A 22,167-nucleotide genomic window follows, 5' to 3' on the forward strand; every position below is an offset into this window, starting at 1 on the left:
ACACAGGACAGCCCCCCACAACCCAGAATGACCCAGCTGCAAGTGAAAATAGTGCCAAGATGGAGAAACCACCTGGGAAAAAGGAGTCTCGAGACCTATAGATGCTGTTCCATCCTCAAAAAAGTCAGCCTTTGAACAAACAAAAGGAAGAGCTGATTTCTTCCCTCTTGATTCAAACATTACGCAAAGGCCACTGGCTTCCTGGTATTCTTAATAAAACTCCAAAATCTCTAAGCAAGAATTTTCAAAGACCACAATTTTTGCTTATGGAGTAAAACAGCACAACGGTCAGGGTTTTTTTTTTCTTTCTTTCACATTCCCATGATACCTCCAACTACTTCATGGATGGTTATAAAAATGAACTAAAAAATCTGTCCAAAGCTTCATTTTTAAAGAACACCAGAAGGGATGGAAGAGTGAGACTGGTTTGTTGTGGTAGTAGGATTGTGGGAGAACACTTTTTTTGTTTTGCTTCTGGTTAAGCAACACACTGTATGCACCTATACAACATAACTATTTTAAAAGTTAAATACTGTATCAGGGAGCCTGGGTGGCTTGGTCAGTTAAGTGTCCAACTCTTGGTTTCAGCTCAGGTCATGCTCTCAGGGTCATGAAACTGAGCCCCACACTGGGCTCTGCGCTCAGTGGGGAACCTGCTTGAGATTCTCTGCCTCTCCCTCTCCTTCTGCCCCTCCCCCAACCTGCATACATGCTCTTTCCCTAAAATAAATAAATGAAATCTTTTTTCTAAAAAAAAAAAAAAAAATGTTAAATACTATAGAAGAATTTAGAATAGATCCTGGATTTTTAAAAAAATATTTTACTTATTTATTTGACACAGTGAGAGCACAAGCAAGGGAAATGGCAGGCAGAGGGTTAGGGAAAAGCAGACTCCCCTCTGAGAAGGGAGCTTGATGCGGTGCTCAATCCCAGGACCTGGGATCATGACCCAAGCCGAAGGCAGACACTTAACTAAATGAGCCACCCAGGTGCCCCAGAGCCTGGATTTTTAAAAGCCAGCTATAAAAGACATTTCTGAGACAACTAAAATGTGAAATTTAAATGTGTCAAGTTCATAGATATGATAGTATAGTGGTCAGAAGCACGTCCTCAGTCTTAGCAGATGTATGCTGGTGAACTGAGGGATAGAATGTCATCATCTGGCAATTTTAAAATGGTCGGCCAAGGGGCACCTGGGTGGCTTAGTAGTTAAGCATCTGCCTTCTGCTCAGGTCATGATCCCAGGGTCCTGGAGTCAAGCCCCATGTCATCTGGTTCCCTGCTCAGTGGGAAGCCTGCTTCTCCCTCTTTCACTCCCCCTGCTTGTGCTCTCTCTCTTGCTGTGTCTCTATCAAATAAATAAATCTTTTTTAAAAAGGGTCAGCCAAAACAGAGAAATACACACACACACACACAATGTGTGAGAGAGGACAAATTGAGCAATTGTTAACATATTGCCACACACTGACCTATTCATTCAACTTTTCTATGGGCTTAAAGACTTCAAAATAAAAGAGCTGTAGAAACGAAATACAGACCAAGATAAGGGGGTAGGGAGACACAAACCAACTCACAATTGTCATTTGGTCATGAAGGTAGACTATACAAAAACAAAAACAAAAAGGCCTCTAAACAGAATCAGACTGGAGATGGTGGTCTTAGCTTCACTGTTAACCATGTCACTGCCTTCTACAGAGACAGCAACATAAAACAGGTAGGACAGCAGCGTCAAAGGCACAGTCAGTCAGCAGGCCCACTATACAACTCACATCACAGGCCTCCTGGCACCCTGGAAACCACAGGAGCACTGCAGAGACAGATTACTCTTCCAAACACACACACACACACACACGCACGCACGCACGCACGCACAGAAACCTGTCTGAGCCCAAACCCCTTAAGCAGGGAAGGAATGACTGTCACCTGAGGAAGGAAGAGGTCGCCTATTCTATGAAGAGAAAGACTCAGATAAGAATCAGGTAAGTTTGTAGGCCTTGTCCATTTCCTGTTTACAACAATGAAGAAAATGCTTCTACTCTGAAAAGTTTTTATACACAGGGGCGCCTGCCTGGCTCAGCAGGTAGAGCACGTGACTCTTGATCTCAGGGGCACTGGGCATAGAGTTTATGTATACAGATATATGTAAATATACATATATACACATATATGTGTGTGTACACACACACACACACCCCTAATTAAAAACAAAAAGCCTTTACACACACACAGGAACTTAACAAGGGGATATACAAAGCAAAGCAAAAGAAGAGTCCATGGGAAGCCAGCTTAAGTGCAACAGTTTGTGGTTCATCTCAACTTTGCAAAACCTATTTGTTTTACACAGAAGTCAAAATACAGGTTTCTGGGATCCTTTGAGCAGATGAGCAAGAGAGAGCTAAAGCCTGTCTATGAAAAGGTCAGAGGACAAGCTGACTTTGCCAAATCCAGTGAAACTACCCCCAAATCATAAGTTCATTGCTGATATTTCAAGAAAGATGACTTACTGAGATGCCTGGGTGGCTCAGTCAGTGAAGCATCTGACTCTTGATTTTAGCTCAGGACATGATCACAGGGTTGGGGGATCAAGTCTTGTGTCTGGTTTGGTGCTGAGCAGAATCTACTTGACATTCTGTCTCTCCCTCTCCCTCTGCTCCTACCCCTCCTGCTCTCTCTTTCCAAAATAAATAAAATCTTCAAAAAAAAAAAAAAGAAAGAAAGAAAGAAAGAAAGAAAGAAAGAAAGAAAGGTGACTTAATAGTTTTAGTCAATTGGGGAAAAAAGGAAAAAAAAAAAACCACCAACATAATACTGTTCAAACTACAGATTTTCCAGACAAGCTTGTTTAAAACTCATCAGCAGTTCCTTACTATACAAAATCCTATAGCCTGTTAACAAAATGGGCCGTGTTCACTGCAGCCAGGTCACACAGCCAGAAGGCAAAGGAGGGATAAGATGAAGGAAGTGCAATGGGCTCTGCTCTAGGAAATAAGAGGGAGGAAGTCATTGAAACACAACAGGGACTCTAAAGCAAACTCTGTGCCCCAGGTGTTCCAGTAGCCACCCATTCCCCTGAGTTCTCCCTTGAGTGCCTGAATAAAGACACGAGCTCCCAAGAGCACAGGAGGGAGCCCAGTGAGTGAGCTGGATCTAAAAGTGATAGAAACAGGGGTGCCTGGGTGGCTCAGTGGGTTAAGCTGCTGCCTTCGGCTCAGGTAGTTATCTCAGGGTCCTGGGATCAACTCCCGCATCTGGCTCTCTGCTCAGCAGGGAGACTGCTTCCCTTCCTCTCTCTCTGCCTGCCTCTCTGCCTACTTGTGATCTCTCAAAGTCAAATAAATAAATAAAATCTTAAAAAAAAATAAAATAAAATAGGGGCGCCTGGGTGGCTCAGTGGGTTAAAGCCTCTGCCTTCGGCTCAGGTCATGATCCCGGGGTCCTGGGATCAAGCCCCACGTCGGGCTCTCTGCTCGGCAGAGAGCCTGCTTCCTCCTCTCTCTCTCTCTGCCTGCCTCTCTGCCTACTTGTGATCTCTGTCGGTCAAATAAATAAAAAAAATATTTTAAAAAAATAAAATAAAATAAAAGTGATAGAAACAGAATAAAAAGGGACTCTCAAAAAACTGTCACATCCATCAAAGTATCTTGAGTGCCCACCGTGTGCAGGAAATACATGTGCTCGGGTTTCAAATACTAAAGACACATCAATCACATGCACAGAGGGCAGATATGTGATACAGTCAGTAAAATATTAGTGGCGGAATATAGGTATTCACTGTAAAACCCCTTCACTTTTCCTGCATGTCTGAAGTTTTTCTTAAAAAAATATAGGGGAAGGGCGCCTGGGTGGCTCAGTGGGTTGGGGTCTCTGCCTTTGGCTCAGGTCATGATCCCAAGGTCCTGGGATCCAGCCCCGCATTGGACTCTCTGCTCGGCAGGGAGCCTGCCGCCTCCTCTCTCTCTGCCTGCCTCTCTGCCTGCCTGTGATCTGTCTGTCAAATGAATAAATATAATCTTAAGAAAAAAAAATACAGGGGAAGCATTTTTGTAGAAAATGGGGGCAATCGATTGTGTAATTTTTTTAAAAGGAAAAATCTCCCAGTCTTGCCCTCAAGGAACTTGCAGACAATTCAATGTGCATGGACAGAGGCATCATGGGGCCAGGCCAGGTAGTTTAGAATGACAGCAGGTAATTTTTAGCTTAAGTAACAGACAAACCAAAAGAAATGGTTTTGGGGAAGAAAGAGAAACCAGGTTTTACACATGTTGGATTTGGCTGGGATGGCCTTAAGATGCCAAAGTAAACTTTAGTTACCATGACTTAGTCTGGTTAAGTGCCTCAGATCCCACTGATGCTAAACCCTGGTGTGGGGCTAACAAGCTGGCTCAGGTTGGGGGGCTGTTTTGTCTGTAGCTGTTTGTCTATAGTTCTAAGTAAGAAAATGGAATGTGGCTACGATTTTACTCATGGAGGTTAATATGGCACAGGGTTTCACCAATGCGTATACCAAAAAACTACTAAAGGCAGAGCACCGGCTTAAGTTGGCTGATTTTCTGAATGTTCCCACATGTCTGTGATTTTTTTTTTTAAGATTTTATTTATTTATTTGGCAGACAGAGATCACAAGTAGGCAGAGACGCAGGCAGAGAGAAGGGGAAGCAGGCTCCCTGCTGAGCAGAGAGCCCCATGCGGGGCTCGATCCCAGGACCCTGAGAGCATGACCCAAGCCGAAGGCAGAGGCTCAACACACTGAGCCACCGAGGTGCACCTGTGATTTTTTTTTTTAAAGTAATCTCTATACCCAACATGGGGCTTGAACTTCTAACCCTGAGATCAAGACCTGCATGCTCTACTGACTGAGGCAGGCAAGTACCCCGTGTGTCTGTAATGTTTACAAAAGCTGAGGAATCTTCAGGCAAGGTGCAGCACATTCAACCATATTCTTGGGGAGCCCCCAGCTGGGCCGGCCCTACTCTCCAGCCTCAGCCAAGCCCCTCTCACCCATTGAGGAAGGATGGATGAGCCTCCTTCCTAGAGTCAGAGACAGGAATTACAAAAGGCAGCCTACAGACCCCTTGTCTACTTTTTAGTTTGTCTCCTTACCTGGTTCATCCAGATGTGCTCCAAAGCCTGACTCCCTACCTAGGGATTCTGCTTTTAAAATCACTGGGAGGCTCACTGGGGAATAAACCCCACCAGCCTAAGAAAATCAGCTGCTCTGAAGAGAAGCAGCCTGTCCTTCCCAGGACACTCTGCAAGGCCATCTAGGAAAACACCCGCCACTTGCAACATTCCTGCCCTACAAAGACCCATCAGCCCAGAGTGGAACCCTCCAGATCCTGCATGCCCTCCGCAGCATACGCTTCACCTCTCTAAACAAACAGGGGTGTCTTTGTTTAAATTTAAAAAAAAAAAAAAAAAAAAAAAAAAAAGAACCTGTCTCACAAGCTACGATTACATCAGCAGAGCGCTCTCATTCTCTGCATCAATCCCGGCGGCTTGGGCGCTTTGAAGCGCCGAGTGTGCGAGTGTGCGGGGCCCTTTGATCCTGTGGTTCCCGCCCCAGGCAACGCCGAAACCAGCGCGCCCACGCGCGCGCGGATCCACCATCCACAGCTGGATCCCCCGGCCAGGGCCCGCTGGGTCCCCCCACCAGCTGCGGCTCCACCAGTACCCAACCCCCATATCAGGCTGCCCCCCCACCACTGCCTGGCGCTCAAGTACACACTCCAACGCTTATGTTGGTGGGGGAGGGGGACTGTCCCGTTGGTGGGAACATCCTTAACTTCGCATTAACCTCTTGTGGGAAGAGCACTGGAATTGTGTTTTGAAAGAAAAATCTGTCTTTTAGAGGTACTGAAATCTTCAGAGGAAAAAAGAATGATATGGGTGCCTTTCCTTCAAAATACCTTCAAAATGGTGATGGTGGGGGGAGTGAGGGCACAGATGAAATGAGGGGCCAGGAGTTGACAACTTCCTTCAAAATGGTGATGGTGGGGGGAGTGAGGGCACAGATGAAATGAGGGGCCAGGAGTTGACAACTTTCAGAGTGATGGTGACTGGGTGACAGGGACTGCAGAGGCACACCACCGACGTGGTTCTCTCTACTTGTGAACGTATGTAACATTTTCTATAATAAGAACTTGAAAAAGAAACCAACGCTTTGCTATTTTTAAAGGCTATACTCCTCAAAGACTTTTAATTTATGAAGGGAAAAAAGTCTGGCACTGGATGAGGTCAAGGAAGGGCACACTCACTTTCCTACTGTGCCCCCGAGGCTGTCACTGGACCTACCAAGAAGGCCTGTGAACCAAAGAGCCAGCTTCTTCAGGGCAAACCCTGCAGGGACATCCAGTGTTACCCCCAGCAGGGGCTGCTTCACCGTCTGGGGACCTCAGACCCCTTTAAGAGAGAGATGAATATCAGAGAACCCATCTCTCCACAAAAATACACACACAGCAGAGCTTGGAGGAAATATCCCACCCTCAAAATCTGTAGCTCTCAGAAATCAGATTAGAAATGGCTGCTAGAGTAAAAGCACTCCAGCTTGCTTCATTTGAACAACTCATTCCCTCATTACTAGAGGCACCTAACCAGCCACTAGACTCCCAATGTCACCGTGTGGTGCCATCACGGACCATGGCACATCACTGGGCGGCCTCACAAGGCCAATTTAGCTCCATAAGGGCCCAGTGACCTTGGATAAGTCGCCTATCCTTATATTTTAAAAACAAAGAGCTACTAACAGCAGCCTTGTGATGTCACCACCTCTCTTCTGCCGCACACTTAACAGAGGAGCAAGAGGGACGCCTGGGTGGCTCAGTTGGTTGGACGACTGCCTTCGGCTCAGGTCATGATCCCGGAGTCCCGGGATCGAGTCCCGCATCAGGCTCCCAGCTCCATGGGGAGTCTGCTTCTCCCTCTGACCTTCTCCTCGCTCATGCTCTCTCTCACTCTTTCTCAAATAAATAAATAAAATCTTTAAAAAAAAAAAAAAAAAAACAGGGGAGCAAGAAATGGAAAAATAGCCAAGAGGAAATGGTATATGGGGATACAAACATGATTCCACCCAGAGGCAGCTGAGCACGCCACACACCAATTGGGCACCAAAGAGTTAACTGGGAAAGAGCCGTGGTCCAGGACTGCTAGGTGTGTTCAAGACCAGAAGGCAGAAGAAAGGATAGGGAGAGGGTAGAGAGGGGAAAAAAAATCCTTCCTGTGCAGGTAGATCCACCTTGGTGGAGGAGGAGGAGGGACTAAAAATTCCAGTGAAGACCATCAACCTACCTAAACCCAGCAGAGTTGAGGGCATGACCACAAAACCATAAAAGAGGTCAAGGAAACAAAATCGTAATAGCTCACAAGATTGGAGATGTTCTTAAGAACCAGCTGTAACAATGTGAGTAGAGATTCGAGAAACGAGCTGCAAGTTTTTAAATACTGAAATAAAAATCTGAAAATAAAGGGCAGCTCACTAGGGAACAAAATATCAAGAATAGCAGGTTTAAAAGCCATGTATGTGTTAACATTCCTCTTGAAAGGGGTCTAAGTCAGAAATCATGACTAGAGACCATTTCCCTGTAAGATCACACATAGTTTAAAAAAAAAATGTACAAAAATTTCCTGATTCATTCAACTCGATTTAAAAGTACATTAATTCTAGCAATAGCAACGGACCCTATACAAACCTATTAATCATTTCATTTTGGAAACTCATATATCAAGTCTTTCATTCCTACTTACAGAAAAATGGTAGGATTTCAGTCCCAGATCCTTTACATAGCGCCGGACTTAGGCCCTATGGAGTGCTAATGAGATATAAAGCAGTTCAGAAGGCATGCCTCTGACCTCAGTAGGCTCACAAATCTAGTGAGACAGACACACCTGCAGAATCAACAACAACAACAACAAAAGACATATTATGAGAGCCAAATGAGTAGTGACCAGACCAGGTTGTTTCAAGTTCAGAAGCAGCAGAGTTAACTATGCACTGCAACAGTCCAGGAGAGCTTCCTGGAGGCGGCAGCCTTGAAAGGTAGGCAGAATATAGGCAAAGAGGCAAATAAACACCAAAGCCTGTTTGAAGGAGCCATGGAACTGGAAAGTGAGGGCTTGTACAGCAGGATACCAAATTATAAAGATGGACTGCAAGCAAAATGCCAAGGGTTGTAGAATATTAGGATAAACAGGGTTTAAATACATATATGCATACATACATACAGGGTTTAGACTCCATCCTATAAAGAATTAAATTTTTTAAAAAAAGCTCTTAAGGATTTGTGAAGAGGAGCATGACATCTGGTAGCCAAGCAGCAATGGGAGAGAGGGTGTGGGGCCCTAAGTGAAACAGATTGCGGGGGGGGGTGGGGGTGTCCCTGCTAAAGGAGAAATTACTGCCCCTTGATGAACTAGAGCAAACCATGTGCTCAGGCTACCAGTTGTGGGATTTTTGGGGGGGTGTGTGTTTTAACGAAGAGGTGAAGATCAAAAGAAACTATTTGCAAATGAGAACCCTCCTACTCCTCTGACTTGTCATTTCTATCCCTTTCATCTACCCTCCTGTTTGAAATTCAGGTGAAAAGGAGAGGCATGTGGCCAGTGGACTGCCAGTGTGGCCCTGGGGTCTGGCCCCATGTGCAAGGGGCGGGGGAGACACCACTCAGGCTCTCCCAGATTGTTCCCTCCCTCCCCTGCCGGCTGAGGAAGGTCAAGGATAGGATGTCAAGTCCCTTGAAGTAAGTGCCAAGTGTGGATCCAAGCCGGGGAAAGACTGAAGGCTACAACTAAGGATTCCTAGAGGCGCCGGCTGCCCACTGATCAACAACATATAGATCTTCAACTACAAGAAAGCCACGATTACAGAGCTCTTCAACCATCTTCCCTCCTTCCCAGTGAAAGAAAAAAGGCTTTATGTTATAAAGACAATACAGAGAGCTCAAAATTAGAAAAGTTCCTCGTCAGAAACCGCAAAGCTAAAACCACTGATGTCTATTCAAATGTAACCGATAAGCTAAGAGTCAACTCATGAACATACTCTCACAACAAACTTAGTTCCATGATCCACTTCCTTCCTTAAAACCAGGGTTGAGACACGGAGGTAAATGTCATCTTCCATCACTTACTGTAACATACAGACTTTAAGGGTAAGAGGTCTAAAATCAGCCTGACTGGGTCTGTATGTCCGTATCTGTCATCGGCAAGTAGTGAGACCCTGGGTAAGTCATTTCACATCTTCAAGCCTCTGTCCCCTCACCTATAAAATGGGGACTGCAGCACGTCACAGCACGGGGCTGTGACGAGAAATAAAGGAGATCTTTCACACTGAGTGCTTAACATAACGCCTGGCACAAGTCAGCAAGAAATGTTAACCATGTATGTGATTTTTTTACGGTGTGACCCTCACCCCTTGTCGAAGAGAGCTAGGGAGTAGTGGAACAGGATGTAAGAAATCCGTATGATAAGGGCATTCCACGCGAAGAGGGACTGCAAACCTCAGTTCAGAGAGAACTTGTGTGGCCCCATCTGTGGGGAGAAACAGGTTGGCATTCTTCTCCAGAATCTAACAGCTGCCTCTCCTCCCATCTCACCCGGACCCCTCCTCGGCTGCAAATACTCAAGGATTAAGGAGACATTCAAGCTTTGTTCCGTCTCATTTCTGCTCTGGCATTCTTCTGTTTGGCCCCTTTATCCCAAATGCCATTTCTGCTCAACAGCAAGCCCTACATTAGAGAAGCGTCTTGCATTTTCTCAAGGTGCCCCCAACCCTTTCTTTCCACTGATCCTTATGGCAAATCTGTGGCAGGAACAGCCAGCCCTGCTTTCCCAGGGAACGGAGGTTAAGAGAAGTCAGAGCATCATGCTGGGTCTCGGTAAGTGGCAAGTGTCAGAACTCAGAACTTTCCGCTGGAAAGCGGGAATGCTCTGATCTGGAATCAGAAACTGGATCAGTGGCAGCCTCCCTAGGCCAGCAGGGGGCAAGGAGCAGGGCTGGGCGCCTTAGGACCAAGTGGAAACACTTCAGCTTCACACGTACCCCCACTCCAGAGCAGCCCCAGGGAGCCGTGTGGTCGGAGGGATTCCTGCTGCCAAGCTGGGCAGCAGCAACCTAGCTCTCTCTTGTTGAGAAATCCTCCTCTTGTGGAGGCTTGAAACGCAAACATATCCACAGAGAAAGCCAGCTGCGACCCAGGCTGGAAGCTGGGAGATCTGAGAGGAGAACCAACCAGCCCAGTGGGTGACAGAGGAGGTGGGGGGGGCCTCAGGCCCATGGCAAGCTCCCTGGAAGAGACTCCGGGAAGAGACGTGCATTCAAGCCCCACTCCAGGTTTCCTTCTTCACCAGGTTTTACCCTTCACCGCTTCTCCCAACACTTCAAAGGAAGTATTTTTGTACAGCTCAGGGAGGAGTGTAAACTGGCCAGCTGCTTCCAAAGCAGAGACGTTAACCCTGAAAGGGCTGCCGGCCTCACAGGGGGGAGGGGGGAGGAGAACAAGGTCGTGGGGAGCTGAGCATGAGTCCCCACACTCAGCCGGGCCTGCCCTTTCAGCCCACACCAAGGGCATGGCTCTTAAACCACTACAGAAAGGCAGGGCCTCAGTTCCTCTAAGCACGCAAACAGCTAGTTATAAATACCTCCCCGGCTGGAGGTTCAAAGGATCCAGCACTTAGCACTTCAATGGAAACTCCAGCTAACAGAACAGGCCTCTTTCTCCCTGTCCCTCCCTGAACTAAGAGAGGAACTGGAGGGCCCAAAGGCTAGCACAACAAACCCTGCCCCCGAAAAGTCCACCTCCTTCAGGCTTAGCAGCCAGGGCAGGGTTGGGGGGGTGGCGATGGGGGGCATTCTAGCCGCTGAGCCCTTTCTACACAGCGCCCTGAGGAGGGGACCCCCCTTCCCATGCACCCTGCCTGCATGGCAGACTAGGAAATCTTCCCCCAAGGGGTGGCAGAGAGAAGAATGAAGTCCCCAGACTCTATAAGGGCTTTTTATGAGCTTCTCCACACTCCTAAAATTCTTCCCTCTGCAGAGATTAACTGGATCCCAAATTCAGAGTCACCATTCTTCAGTTACCTTGTTGAAATGTGAAGGATCCTTCCAGGTAAGAGGACATGCACTTTGCATGGGACACTCCCGCCCCCCCATCCCCCCTGCCCAGTGATCTAACCCAACAGGTGTCCTTGCACAGACCACTGCCATCACAGCCACCTGGGGACCTGGCAGTCAGAGCAGTATATGTTTCTCTCAAGAACACACAGGCATCGGTGCCTTTGGGTATTTTTTTTTTTAATCCTGAGCCACTCCACCTCCAAGGACTCTACTGGAGTCCTCCACTGGCTCTCCTGGAAACACTGCGGCATCCCAGCCAGCCTCCACCGGGGGAGGCCCTGGAAACACTCAGGTGGGACTCAGCTCCTACCACCTGGCTGCAAGTTTCTGGGCAATGAGTGTGTGGCAGGCAGGTGGGTGTCCGCCCCGTCCCACTGGCAAGAGCATCCTGTAATTTACAGACACCGAAAAGTATGCTATAAATAGTTGGTGTTTTTAATGTTGGGCCTCCAGAACAGAGGGGGCATAACAGCTGTGTGGGGTCAGAGCTCAGGCCATCTCAGGGCTACAGTTTGGAAATCCTGGGTGGTGTGGGCAAAGCATCTTCAAAGGGACTCTGAGAGGGTCTCCAGCTATCTAGAGAGGAGAAAGTCTGTCAAAATGATCCATCAGGATTTACACACCACAGTTTAGCAGAAAAGTGAACAGCACTGAGGGTCTCTTCATGGGAAGCTTGATAATTCAGCAGCAGGGGAAGCGGCCAGAGTCACCCCCAAACCCCGAGATGCCATTTCTGCCATATTTAGGCCTCTGAGACCCAACAGGACCCTCCTGATTAAGCAGGAGATGACTGACCTAGAGGATTTGTTTACTTGTTCAAAAGTTGTTTTTTTTTTTAAACTTTGCTCTCCTAAGTGCTGAAAATACAGAGAACAAAACAGATAAGACTTTTCGGCAATTTCTAGTGCAGGAGATGGACAATAAAAGGAAAACAATTTCCAACAGTGAAGAGGGTGCCTTATAATTTTAAATCTAATTACACTACAGCTTGACATAAGAGTGTGTACCTAAAAGGAATTATATTCAAGTGACTGAGTTACTTCTAGGCTCTCCAGACAGTAATTACACTTCAAAAGAATAAATACATCTCTACGTTCATTTGTTCTTTTGAAATAACTATCCCCGCTGGCTTTCCTAAAACTGGGGAAGTATGAGGAAGGGCAAAGAGTGGTAAATAAATTTAGACCCTGGGCACTTAACTCTAAACCAAAATGCCTGAGTCAGAGAAGACTTATGGTTAGCACCACTTTCATGGTGGGGAGGGAGAAGAGGGGAGGGCTGCACGTGAGTGTTCATGTTTGTGTACATGCGCACATGTCAACGGTCACAGTTAAAGACAGATTTCTTAAAGTTGCTACTAAAACTTTAAAGGCCTATTTTTAGCCTCTTAAAATTTTTCAGAAAATTACCAAAACAATTTGCTGGGGCAGATACTAGAATGAATTCTATCTGGGAATATCAGAAGCGGTCCTGATACTCTGCTTTCTCTCACCTAGCTAAAGCCAGTCCAGAAGGCTCCAAGAGGACAAGGGACCCCAAAACCATCTTATATGATGAAGAGAAAGAACTAAGGGTACTCAGCAAGGAGAAAACAAATTTTATTGGTTTTCCTGGTGTAGGGAGGAGGTGACAGAGGATAACCAGCTTCACAGATGTGAAGGGCTATCATATCTTAGGTGGGGACTCTATGTTACAGACTGGCATGTGTCACCCCAAAATTCATATGTTGAAGTCCTAGCCTCCAGGACCTCAGAGTGTGGTTATTTGGGGATAGGGTTTAAAGAGGGGATTAAGAACCAATAGAATACTACTCAGCCATCAAAAAAAAAAAAAAAAATGATCTTGGGTGCCTGGGTGGCTGTCGTTAAGCATCTGCCTTTGGCTCAGGTCATGATCCCAGGGCCCTGGGATTGAGCCCCACGTCAGGCTCCCTGCTCGGCGAGTCTGCTTCTCCCTCCCTCTCTGCCTACTGCTCCTTTCTGTGCTTGCCTGCATGCGCGCTCTCTCTCTCTGTCAAATAAATAAAATCTTTAAAAAAAATGAAATCTTGACATTTGCAATGATGTGGATCAAACTACAGGGGATTATGCTGAGAGAAATAAGTCAGAGAAAGACAATTATCATATGATCTCACTCATATATGGAATTTAAGAAACAAAGCTGGGGGTCATGGGGAAAGGGTGGGAAAATAAAACAAGACGAAAGCAGAAAGGGAGACAAACCATAAGAGACCCTGAATCATAGGAAACAAACTGAGGGTTGCTGGAGGGGAGAGGGTAGGGTAACTGGGTGATGGACATTAAGGAGGGCACATGATGTAATGGGCACTGGGTGTTATATAAGACTGATGAACCAGACCTCTACCTCTGAAACTAACAATACATTATATATTAATTTTAAAAGAAAGAAAGAAAGAAAAATAGAGGTGGTTAAGTTAACAAGGTCATTAGGATAGGCCCTAATGTGACACATGTCCTTATAAGAAGAGACAATTTGAACACAGTTACAAAGGAAAGACCATACACAGAGAAGATGGCCATCTACAAGCCAAAGAGAGAGGCCTGAGAAGAAATCAACCCTGCTGACACCCTGATCTCAGACTTCTAGCCTCAGACCTGTGAGAAATAAATTCCTGTTGTTTAAACCAGCCGGGACACTGATAGGCTCTAGAAGGCAGAACTGGAAGCAAGGAGCATCAGTCTAGTTCAGTGTAAGGAAAGAAGTCTTCTGACAACAGCACCGTACCAAGAAGAGGATGGCTCCTTAAGGTGGGTGGGGATTGGGATGAGAAGAGGCTGAGCACGACCCTTCCCACAGCACAGCCTGGGGTCTCATCAAAAGGTACTGAGGATGGGGCACCTCAGTGGCTCAGTGGGTTAAGGCCTCTGCCTTCGGCTGGGGTCATGGTCCCATGGTTCCAGGGTCCTGGGATGGAGCCCTGCAGGGCTCTCTGCTCAGCAGGGAGCCTGCTTCCTCCTCTCTCTCTCTGCCTCCCTCTCTGCCTACTTGTGATCGCTACCTATCAAGTAAATAAATAGAATCTTTAAAAAAAAAAAAGGCAAAATGCTGGGTGCCCCAGGCTAGGGAAATCTTAGCTGCTGCCAATAGCCATCAACCCCAATTGGTCAACCCCAATTTAAAAAGAGAAGGAAGGGAGGAAGGAAAGAAGGAAAGAAAGGGAAGGAAAGAAAGGAATGGAAAGAAAAAAGAAAGGAAAGGAAGAAAAGCCCTAAGTAACACTCCGTAAAATAGACATATATTTGGAGAAAAATTTAAACTCCTCATCTGGGAGCCTCCCCTTAGCACCTCACAAGGGTATTATCTCAGTCCTGGTCATGTCGCATTCTTCCTATAGGCAACTAGAGCCTGAAGAGCATATTCCGTCTTTTGTGTATTAACCAAGGCAGAAAAATCTGAAAAATCCACATCCATTCAACTCAGCCCAACACCCCAAGGGAGAAGGCACCCTAAACCTGGCAGCCAAACCTCACAGACTCAGGGTCAGAGTTGGGGAGGACAGCCGTCCCCAAACCCAGGATTTTAACAACACTGGCAGATCAGCCAGAGAGAGTTCTTCCAGCAGCCTAAAAACACATTTCATCCAACTCTGTGGTGGGCACTGAAGAGACTGTTACCTGTGAACGTGTTAAAAACAGGAGCAAGCTTAATGAAAAGTCATTTGAGACTTCCCAACTGCCAGGGCACACCTCTATATTGTCTCCCCGCTGCTCATCAGGTCCCACGGCTTCCTAAATGGCAAAAGGTCCCCAGAGCTTGCCAAATGCCTCCCCAGACCCTCCACAAATGCCCAGAGGACAGGTGTTGGGCTTGCAAGGTATTTCTGCTTAACTCCATGAATCTCCCTAACCCAGTAGACTAAATTCCTTGGGCGGGGGGGGGGGGGGGGGGGGGGGGGGGGACACGGACACACTGTTACTGGGATCCTGGGTGGCTCAGCTGATTAAGCATCTGCCTTTGGCTCAGGTCATGATCTCAGGGTCCTGGGATCAAGCCCTGAGTCAGGCTCCCCCCTCAGTGGGGAGTCTACTTCTTCCTCTGCCCTCAACCTCTTACTCTCTCTTGCTCTCAAATAAATAATTTTTTTTTAAGTCAGTGTTTCTTGGTTCTTTTAGACTATCATACAACTCCCTACCCTTCACCCAGGTATAGAAAAGACTACAAACTGGCTGAGCTAAAACAGAAGCAGCAGCCCTATCACAGGTGAAAGGCATTCAGGCCACAGTGGTGATGACTATGTGCCAGGGCCCTGTTGGAAGTCATGAATTAACATACCCTTAGCCTTCCGAGCTCATCATCCAACGGGACACCAACTGGACCAGCACGGACCCTAACCAACCTAATACCAGCTAGCGAGAGTGGAATTTCCGCAGCTCGAAGGTATTTGAGAAACGGAGTCCTGTGATCAAGTATATTTGTGAAATGCCAGATGGAAAGGTGTTCAGGTGGATTTCCTTTCAGTAGGATTTCTCAGAGCCATTAATTCACTATTGTGCCATCTACATCTCCAAGATGGAATAAGCAGCACTCGCAAAGTCCGCTCACCATAGAACCCTCTCTAAAGCATTCTGTAGGGCGAGAGTTCAGACGACACCTTGAGAAAAGCTCATCTTGAGGCAAAATCCAGAGAAATCTGCACTTGGTCTTAGAAACTGTATCTCTACTCTAATACAAGGGTGCCTGGGGTCCTAAAAATTCACAGCATTCCCAAGCCAAAATAAATCAAACCACCAGTGAACACTCGAGTCAGCAAGAGCTAGGAAACTGTGTCTCTGAGCCTAGGTCGTCTTTGTCAATCCCCAAAAGAACTGTCTTACTGGAACAACAACAAAGGCAAGGCAGCCTCAGCCTCCCTCCCCTGGAGTGTTTGCTCTGCACCTGACATCTTTCCTAGAGACAGAGAAGCAGTAATTGAATGCTTTGGTTAAGAGGAGAGCTCCTTGATCCCCAGATGTAATCTGGCAGAGCTGAGAGATAAGAATCAAGCCTTAAAAAAAAAAAAAAAAAAAAAGTTACTGAGCAGAAAGGAATAAAGGTCACAAGGGGCTGAAAGTAGGAGAGGCAGGAAAGATGAAAACAGAAAACTGAACATTCTAAAGAAAATCCTGCCTGGCCCAGTTCGTTTTGCACCTCCTGCCCTAAATAAAAAAGCTGACTCCTGCTTTGGTCCTGGCTAGAGTAAGCAAATGTTTCTGGAACCACTTCACCTTGGTTACATATCTCTACATTAAACATTCCAAAGTTACTAAAGGCCTCCCAGGAGCATCTGCTCCTGTTTCTCGGGAGGGAGTCGGTTCCTGTGGAAAGGGTTTGTTAAGTTTGATTACAACTTTGAAGAGGGGTAAGAAGTCTGGCCCAGAAGAATTTAATGGCCAGGCCTTTCTCTTACATAATTTGTAAACAAACAGAGTTTATCCCAGTGTGGCTCATTTGGCTCAATGGCTGCATTTAGAAAAATATATTCCTCATTCATCAGAAGCCACAGTTAGGCCTGTCAATAACCAGAAAAATGCCCAAACCGGCCAGTCGCTCTGTTGCCTAATCCTAACGGACCTCAAAATTTCCCTTCTGAAACCCAGGACTGTCAACAGATGGAGCCCCAGCTGAAGGGTCATGGCCAGAATCTGAAAAGCGGCTGGGGAATCACTCCCCAAATTTCTACACACTCATGGTATATAAAAATCCCAGGGATGGGGGGGGGGGGGCACAGCAGCACATTTCCTGAAGGTGTCATGAATGGTTGAATGTATGGGTGGAGAGCAATTTGTACTAATAAGAGTGAAAGGCCAAAGTTGGCATGTAATTTATTTATCTTTAATAAAGGGAATTCAAGGTTGTCACTAGAACGTTACTTACTCCCTTACATTCCAGGCTGCCCTAGGGATAGGAGAGCACAGCCCCCGACTGAGGCCCTGGGCTACTGTGATTACAAACCATGCTGCTGGGGAACATGGGGCCAAGGAGGTCCTGTCATCAAAAAAAATCTGGCCGTCCACATGGACATCATCTACCACAGGTGGCTGTAAGGCCCCCAGGTCTCTATAATAAAAGGCAAACACCTCTGCCTGGCATGCAGCCCCACCCCCCAGTCCAACCCCTAGTGGCCTCTGCAGTTCTCTTCCCTCTCTGATTCTCCAGTTTGAGTGATTCCCCCCATCCTGTTCCTGCCCTGCAGGAAGCCCCTGGCCATACCGATCCAGGAATCTCACCCAGCCCCCACACCCAGTTTACAGATGTGGGGCTGAGGCTCCGAGAGGCTGGCTCGGCTGGCTCCTTCCGGTCCCACTGCAGTGGCAGATCAGGGAGCGGGTCAGGTCCCCTATGTTGCAGCCACGGCCTTGCTCGGCCTCACCTTACTCCTCACAGTGCCACAGTGCGTGTACTCCCCACAAGGCCACCTCCAAATCCACTAGAGAAAGCCCCATCAGATGCCATCATAGGCTCGTCTTAACAAGGAGTGCTTTCCCCCCAAGTGTAGGCAGGGGCAAATCCCAGCCCAGCCTTCTTTAAATCCAGATCGAGGCTCACTCCAGGCCACTGCTGCCCAACACTGAGGCGCTTTCTCTCAGCCCCTGCACCGGGGTACTCAGCCCATACACATTACAATGCCACCAGCTCTGGGACAAATTCCCTCTCTCCCAGCTGCCCATGAGCCCATCCCTACAGGAAAGAGCCAGCAGTGCTTCTGTGAACACTACCCAGAAGATGTCATGCTCCACATCCATCAAAACCTAAAGAGGGCATTAAGCCTGACCAAACACACCTTTAAGCAACCAAAGACTATTGCAGACTCCCTCGCCTTCATACCAAGAATACAGGAACATGACAGACCACAAAGAAGAGACTGGGACAGCTCAAATCCACAGGGGAGAAGAAAGTGTGAAGTTATTTCACTGTGTTCCCTCAGGACCTTGCAGATTCAAAGTGTAATGGAGAAGCTGAGGCTTCCCAGATACAAACCAGATTTCACCAAATCCGTTGCGTAAATGAGGAAAGTACATGAGCCAAAAAGAAGGTGGCTTCTCCTTTTCACTAAACTACATTTCTAGGAATGTAAGCACATAGACCTGCTTTGCACAATCATTCTATACCAGCAAAAGCAAATTTTAGTTTGATTGTTTTCTGAGAAAATTAGTACAGTGAAAACCATCCTGGTCTGATGGCAGAGTCGGTGGTAGGGTTGGTTAGCAAACCCAACAGGAAGCCCCAGGGACAGGCCGATACTTAAAGGCAGGTGGCTCCTGGTCACTGTCCATTCCCAGAGGGCAAGTTTCCACAAAGAGTTAAGATCAGGGAGAACTTCAGAGTTTTGGGAAGTGATTCAAAACCAAAAAGTGTTCTTCAGACAAAGTATGCCTAAGAAACCCATTGGAGCCACTAGGCCCTTGCCTGGGAACCAGTGATCTCCACTAGACCATTAACTTCATCTCTGCTCCCTGCCCAGACAGATCTAATCAACCAATTTTAAAAACCCAAACTGCAATCACGGGTCCTATCACTGTATTATCAATGCAGGCTTTCCCTTTCTCAAGCAAAACAAATTGCATGGGACTGACCACTCATCTAGCAATCCAGCTAAGCCTGGGGAAAGAGCATGAAAGCAGAACAGATTTGCTCCCATTCCTACTTCTGATCAAGGGCGGGGCAGACACATCCCATACTTATGGGGCAAACTGATGCCCCGTAAGTATTGCTGGAAAATGCAAACATCACCCCCGTGCAGGCCTTGGGCATCCTAATTCATCTGTCTCAGACTTCTTTCTGCCCAAATTTCACTAGCTAACTTACCCTCTCCAAAGGTGATTTGCACAGTACCTAATACTACTTCAAGATGTGCTCCCAGGCACAACTGCCTTATCCACAGTACGGTCGGTGTGCACTGGGGACCCAGGAACAGAAAGATGCCACCAAGATGACTAAAGAAGACAAATAAACATAAGCTTGTCCAGGGGTCTCAGGAAAGGAATCTGGGCTTCAATTAATTCTCAGTTAACTCTACGGACCTGACCTACAGACAAATACAATGACATGTTGCCTTCTCTCTCTCATTTACCCTTCTTCTGAACTATCCTTTCAATCAATTTTTGTTTTAGCTTAATATAAGCTACTTTTTTTTTAAGATTTTATTTATTTATTTGACACAGAGAGAGAGATCACAAGTAGGCAGAGAGAGAGGGGGAAGCAGGCTCCCTGCTGAGCAGTAAGCCTGATGTGGGGCTCGATCCCAGGACCCTGAAACCATGACCTCAGCCGAAGGCAGAGGCTTAAATATAAGCTACTTTTTTTTTTTAAAGATTTTATTTATTTATTTGACAGAGAGAGACATCACAAGTAGGCAGAGAGGCAGGCAGAGAGAGAGGAGGAAGCAGGCTTCCCGCCGAGCAGAGAGCCAGATGTAGGGCTCCATCCCAGGACCCCAAGATCATGACCTGAGCGAAGGCAGAGGCTTAACCCACTGAGCCACCCAGGCGCCCCGAAATATAAGCTACTTTTGATGTGAAGTTAAACACACTGCTTAAAGAAAGTGTGGGTACCAAAGGTGAATGTAAAATGACTCACTCTCTTGGTGCCCTCAGAGCAAAATTTAAAAAATAAATAAATAAATAGCGTTATTTTCAAGGTCCAAAAGTAGTTAAGGCAACATCTTAGCTTCCAATCAACAGTGTATTGAAAAAATACCCACTTCCACTAAATACCCACTAACTCAACAAGAGAGACACAAAAAGGACCTGAAAGCTACCTGAGAGAAAGGTTTACCTGGGTCCTTAAGTCTATAAGGACAACAGCCAACAGGCTTTTATTGGATCTTTTGTTCACATGTCATTTTTGTTAAAATAACATATTTTTGTTAAATATCTTATCAACCATTTCAACAAGTTCAAGTATGCTAACGTCTGCTCTGGACCATGTGCTAGGGACAGTTAAAAAGTGTCCTGTACAATCGTCCCCACAGCTTGCAAAGGGGTGGGTGGGTGGAGAATGGGACTTATGTTTCAAGACTGCCAATGACAGAGCAACGAAACTTCCCTGCAGAGAAAAAAACTCTACGGTGTCCGTAACCAAATCTGAACATGGCGCTGAGTTTGAAAACCAAATCAAAGCAAAATCTTATCAACAAATCCCCATGGGACCAGACCACGGGAAGGCACGGACACCATCTGGGCCCTGTGTGGAACAAAAAGATCACCACCTGCTCCCACAGCAAGTTGCTCAACATTCTCAAGGACTGTCAAGTTCTCATGTACGAGAGACCAGAAAAATTAGGGGAAAATTAGATAAGATTAAAATAATAGCTGAAGGACAGTCCAAAGCCGGCAAGATAAATTGTCAAATGGAGTGTGGCTGTGCCATTTGGCATCTGAGGGGTTTTATGTGAAAATGACTTCAGGAAATCCTTCTCCAGGTGGCAATTAACATTTTAACTCAAATTCCCCCAAGGGAAAGGGAACTTTGGGGAGGGGATAGGGAGTCAATGGGGTGACTCCAAGACTGCTGAACACTGAGTAAGCCCTCAGTACGTGGATGAAAAGATGAAAGAGTCAAAACCCGAGCCGGTGGCTCTGCCTGAGCCCCTGCTAAGCAGCAGCAGCACAGCTCTCCGCCATAGCTGCCAAGTTTACCTGCTGAACCTGACCATCTAACAGCTGGTTTCCTGGACTCTCTTTCCTGCAGGACTGGGAAGTCCTCAAGGGTGGCGATCCTATAGCGCCAACATGTGTGAAGCATTTACTGTGTAACTCGCATGTATTATCTCACTGGATCCTTGCACTCCTTTGGAGGGAGAGGTACAAGCTATAGTGTGCCATGTTAGAGATGAGGAACCAGGTTCGTGGAGGTTGGGTGATCTGGCCAAGATCAAAGGCAGTAGGCCTGTCTGGCTCCAGGGCTCTCCACCTCTGTGTCCCTTGCTTGGCAACAGCCAGGTCAGCTCTGAACTCTCAGAACGCAACACACTGTAGATTTCAGCCTCGAGAGGTTTTCTTAGCTCTAAGGGGTTAGCAGGACGCCATTGGATCTGCCAGCCTCAAAATGCCTTACAGTGAGGTAATAAACACACTCCTGAGCTCCGGGCCAGCCCTCCATTCGCTAGCGGTGCTAAAACCTCTCTGCTCTTTGGCGTTCTCATTTCAAAGAAGAGGGGTGAAACTCAGAATCCTCCCGAGGATCTAGTGAGACACACAGCGCCAGGCCCCAAGGGCAGCGTCTAACAACGCATTCGTTCGTTTGAACGTTCCACCAACCACCTACGTGACCTTCAGCCCTAAAAGGCTCCTGTGTAGTAGGAGGCAGAGCCAGCAACGATGGCAGCAGCCATGGAAAGTTCCAGGTTTCTGTCGGACAGGCCCAGGTAAGTAACAGCAGCTGAGAGTTCAATAACTTGGATTGTTTCACAAGCAGAATGTTTACCCAGAGCACAGGCTGAAGAATCCACCGTCCTCTGTTCTATAATTTGTTTTGATTGGTACAAAGTTTTCTTTTCCTTTTTCTTAATGGTCTGACAGACCTGCATCGCGACTCTGTTTTTCCCATCCCCGACACTGGAGGCTAGAATTCTCTATTACTTTCAGCCCACAGGTCGGGCAGAGCCAAATGGAGCACGCCTACAAAGAGCGGGAGAGAGTTCTGCCTCGCTGTGGTCCCTGCCCAGTGACGACAGAATCTGCTGAAGTTCCATTATAAATCATAACTTGTGGAGGCCCGGTCAACACGCACGGGCAGGGTAGGACATCGCAGCCTGGTCATCTGTTAAGAGACACCTCCACACACATTGCCCGGGTCTCCACACTGATCTGAAAGCTCTTGGGTCAGCCAGAGAGCAGATTCCTGAGCCAAATCCGAAAAAACTCAGCCTCTAGAAAGTCAAGGGGCGAACAGAAGTGCCTTAAGCAATCTCAAGCAGGCAGGATGATACAGAGAGGTGGCCTTTACCAAAGAAGCTAAAGGAAGGGTCAGCCTTGTGTGAATGCAGCCAGAGGACTTTCGCCAAAGCTGCAAAGGAAACAAAAATAAACCAACAGGATAAAAGGAAGGCTGTTGCATGAGGA

At 47.0% G+C, this 22,167-nt stretch overlaps 1 protein-coding gene across 2 annotated transcripts in view; it reads right to left on the reverse strand.

Annotated features, from left to right (window-relative positions):
• ZNRF3 (zinc and ring finger 3) overlaps window positions 1–22,167 on the reverse strand; it is a 160,040-nt gene that overhangs the window by 119,369 nt on the left and 18,504 nt on the right. The window lies entirely within an intron of this gene.

Source organism: Mustela nivalis (genome assembly GCF_964662115.1).
Source record: "Mustela nivalis genome assembly, chromosome: 14".
Taxonomy (NCBI): domain Eukaryota; kingdom Metazoa; phylum Chordata; class Mammalia; order Carnivora; family Mustelidae; genus Mustela; species Mustela nivalis.